At 40.0% G+C, this 4526-nt stretch overlaps 1 protein-coding gene across 1 annotated transcript in view; it reads right to left on the minus strand.

Moving 5' to 3' along the window:
• The window catches only part of Fhit (fragile histidine triad diadenosine triphosphatase), a 1532796-nt gene that overhangs the window by 1351322 nt on the left and 176948 nt on the right, over nt 1-4526 (minus strand). The gene's annotated exons all lie outside the window — the stretch shown is intronic.

Consider the following 4526-nt stretch of genomic DNA (forward strand, 5'->3'; position numbering starts at 1 on the left):
CTTTGTAGACCAGGCTGGCCTCGAACTCAGAAATCCACCTGCCTCTGCCTCCCAAGTGCTGGGATTAAAGGCGTGCGCCACCACGCCCGGCTTCTTGGTTTTCTTATGTTTTGCAAAATGTATCTTGGGTATTCTAAGTTTCTGGGTTGTACTCATATATTAGTGCCTTGTTCAGCCATCATCAAAGTCACTTCCTACTGCAGTATTGGGAACAAATATAGAGACCCACAGCTGGACATTACACAGAGAGTGAGAGATCTGGTAATACCCCACCGTAAATGTGATATCTTCATCAAATCCCTCCCCTTAGAGCTCAGAAAACCCCATGGAACAGGATGGGGAAAGAGCCAGAGGGTATGGAGGACACCAAGTTTCATATAAACATACAGAGACAGAAACAGCAAGCACAGGGCCTGTGCCAGGTCCTTGATTGTAGCTTTAGGGGGTTCCTGGGTGTGTAAACAAGTAGGTTGCTGATTCCTGTCCCTACTCTTGGGCTCTTTCCCTCCATTGGTTTGTCTTGTCCAACTTTAATGTGATCACTTTTCCTCTCTCTTATTATATTTGATTTTGATTTTTGTTTTAAGTTAAATGAATAAATGAATGAAAACCTAGCAACTCGAGTAAAGGTTAACAGCTGGGTTAACAGCTGTCACCTATACCTGCTGTAGAGGGAAAAATCAGTTTTCTCTGATGGAGTAACACGAGACATGTCAACTACTCCAGGGCAGGTCTCATGGGCAAAAGGAGTTGACCAACATACAATGAACTTCACAGTTTCTCATGTGTTTTATTTGTTTACAATTTTGTGTTGTTTTTTGTGGGGGGCATTGTTTGCTTTTCTTTTTGGTTGGTGCTTTATTTTGTTTTCATGGTTTGGGCTAGATTTTGTTGTATTGGGTTATCATCATATTTGGAAATGGCTCATCATGTAAAGTCTTTGACATGCAAACATAAAGAACTGAGTTCAGATCTCTAGGACCCACAATAAAAATCTGGTCACACATACACAAAGAGTGATTACCATAATCATTGAGAGACTGTGTCTTAAAAGTCAAATGAAGAGCAATCAAGGAAGATACACCCACACATGCCCACACATGGTCACATACAAACATGGGCACACACAGGTACACACACACACACACACACACACACACACACACAAATACACACACATACACATGCTGACACATGGGCATACACACACACACACACACACACACACATACACACACACAGCAAAACAAATCCATTTCAACATAGTTTACCTTCAAAGAATGGTTTCCTCTCACAGCTCTAGACTGAAAAAATGGTGAGAAAAAAACTTGTGACCAAGAATTAGGTTAACTCTAAGTTTTGGGAAAGACTTTTGGGTCAGAGAACTTAATAAACCTAATGGTGATAGATAAAAATGGTGGTAGCTGAAAAATAACCTTCCACAGAGCTCAGCTCAGCAAGTTCTTTGATATTATGGACAAATATAAACATAAAATTTCTATTCTTTGAGGCTATTGGAAGAATTTACTTATACATAAGCCTCACATGCCTTTTAGAGTTAGCCTGACATTCATTTATAAGCACATTTTGTTTCACTTTTTATTACATGTTGCTAATTTTGCATGCGTATGTGGATGTGGGTGGCTGTGAGCTTGTCACAGTGCACATACTCACTTGGACATGACCCTGGATTCTGTGCTGGGCACAGAAAACTTAATTCATGCCTGAATGGTTCAAAGGGAGAGAGAAGGCTTCGCTTTCCTCAGATAATGAAAGCTACTTTGTTCAATGAGGCTGTTTATTCTTCTTTTTTTTTTTCCACAGAAAGTAGTGAAACACCTTGAATATCTTCAAAATGAAGAGAGTCAGCTAATTGTGGGGGCCCTACTTGTACTTATTTTGAAAGAATCTCTATATATTTTATCCTGCTTCTAAAATTATCTAATCAAAGGAACATTTACATTTGTAAACAGTTATACATTCTCCTTGAAACTGGAGGATACACAGACTTTAAATGTTTCGAGGGAGTTTTGAGTCTGTCAACTTGTTCCAACTGAGATAATCGACAACTGTCTTCACAGCAAGGAGATATTAGCTGTCAGGTGTGGAATGCTGAAGGGGCTGGGTAGCTCTGGCCTTTACAATAGCTGGAAAGAATGCTGTCTGGCTCCACTGTAAGCAATAGTAAAAATAGATACTGGGAGAAACATCTCTATACCTTGGAAAGTAGTCCTAGCAGCCAAAGGCACACAGACTCAGATGGGAGCTGACTTCCCATGGTAGCCTGCTGTTACAACTGGGGCCTTTCATCTGTCTGTGCTCTTGATTAGGAGTCATAGCACATGCGGCAAGTCATCACCTCTTCCCCAGATGCAAGAAAAGTTCATGCCCAGGCATAGCCTTGTGGCCCAGGTGTGGGACTAATGACAAGAATTCTGGTTTCTTGCTTGGTGTTTCACCTTCAGAATTATATGAACCCGCAAAACACAACCACTGTCACCAATGTGTGTGGACAGTTACGTTCTGGATGGAAGGCCACTGACATCAATCACCATTCTTACTTGCTGCCTGCCTCTTTGTTTATGTAACAGTGGGTGGCATCTCAGCCCTTACCCTCCTCAGCTATGATTCAGACTGGAGGCCATGTATTCTCGGATCCTGAGAGTCCCCTCCAAATGCTCACTTCCCCTTGTTGGTGCCCGAGCACTGTATCCCTCAAGAATGCTCATCTCTGAATCTAGCATCCCATCTCCAGGTAACAATCTAATATTCCACTCACATTCTTTAATGGACAATAATTACTGTCACATCAGCTGTCCCATAACCAAATAAAATCTGAATTAAACACCAGTCTTACTGTCAGGGGAGATGAGCTGAAGGTGATGAATTGGTAGAATGACGTGGAATAGAGCATAGAGATTCTGAGGTTCTGAAGCATTTAGAGGGTGTATGGCACCCTGCCTGGATTCCCCTAGATTCAGTTTATGTGCTTGATACATGCATAGCTCAAGCTCAGTCATAGTAAAGGACTTCTGTGCCCCACTCATATACTCAGACTATTAGTCAGTTGTCCCTTCTCACAGCTTCAACTTTTCAAAATACATGTACATTACAAAATACATATCCAAGTTCCACACCAACTTCCAGAAGCCTAAGACATCTTTTAAACCTACATAAGCTGTTTCTGTATGTTATCTGTACACCTGTATGTTATCTGTACACTGCCACTAATAATAACAGCTAATATTTCTGAGAGATGGAATGTATACACAAGTTGTTTTATTCTGAGAAAGGTCTTGCAATGTAACTTAGACTATCCTTGAATGTGTGTATGGTCTTCCTGCCTTGAACACTGTAATGATGGGGTCACAGACATGTACCATCATGCCCATCAGTAACTTGTTTAATTTTCACAATGGTTTTATTGGGGGAAACATAACAACTTCCCTTTACACAGGAAACAACCAAAGCCTAGAGAAATCCATGGACTTGCTTGAACATATGGCTCGCTGACAGCCAGGATCAGAGTCCCAGCAAACTCATTTTGTAACCTGTGTCTGTAACTTCCACAGGACATGTTTCTCAGAGAGAGCATTACTATATATGCCACGCCTGTCTGTATAATATACTTCTCTGCCACATTCTTGATGTTTTCAGTACCAATTTACAAAAATGTATAGTCTGCAGGATAGCACATGTAGTGTACTGTGTAGCCTGCAGTATGTAGGCACATTGTCCTGTATTTAACTAGTCCCTTTTAATGAGAACTTAATATATCTTAAATTTCTCAGTATTAGCAATGCTATAGTAAACATAAATATAACATAGCATAAAACATAACATAAACTTGTTTATATGTTTTGTCAAGTATACTGTTAGGCATTTCAAAGAATTTATTATCAAAATAATTCAACTTGCAGTGGACCATTCTAAGCTGACTATCATAAACTTTACCACAGTGAGTTATACCTGGGGTTAAGGGGAATATATATATATATACCCACACTAGTCATTATCCTGATCAGATGGTTTTAAATTAAATTATAAAAACATGGGATTCTAACAAATTCCTGGGATTTGGACTTACTGGGATCAACTTGACCAATGTTAAAATTGGGGAAAAAAAAATCAGCACCAATTTAACATGCCTTTGTCTCTCCCAGACAACTCAAACCTGACTTTGTCCTCTCCAAGTCCTGCTACAGAAGAATGAACCTCATGGATCCTAGACCAAAATTAAAATAAAAGGAATAAAAGGACTTTTGTAAAGCAAAAATGATAAATCTCCAAGGTCACTTGAGATATTAGAATTATCTCCTATATCCTCAGGCACAAACTAAAGTATCTGCAGCTGTTGACAGTACAAATTCAGGAAGACCTCAGTCAGATAGAAATGGGCAATCTTGGGTACAGAAATGAATTTCTGGAAGCTGGGTAAACTACCTCAAGGCATGAACCAGGTAGAACTTATTCAATTTAGAAAGGAGTAGGCAGAGTTATTCCAGCATGTCTCTCGCGCACTGCTA

The sequence above is a fragment of the Mus pahari genome, chromosome 8 (genome assembly GCF_900095145.1).
Source record: "Mus pahari chromosome 8, PAHARI_EIJ_v1.1, whole genome shotgun sequence".
NCBI lineage: Eukaryota > Metazoa > Chordata > Mammalia > Rodentia > Muridae > Mus > Mus pahari.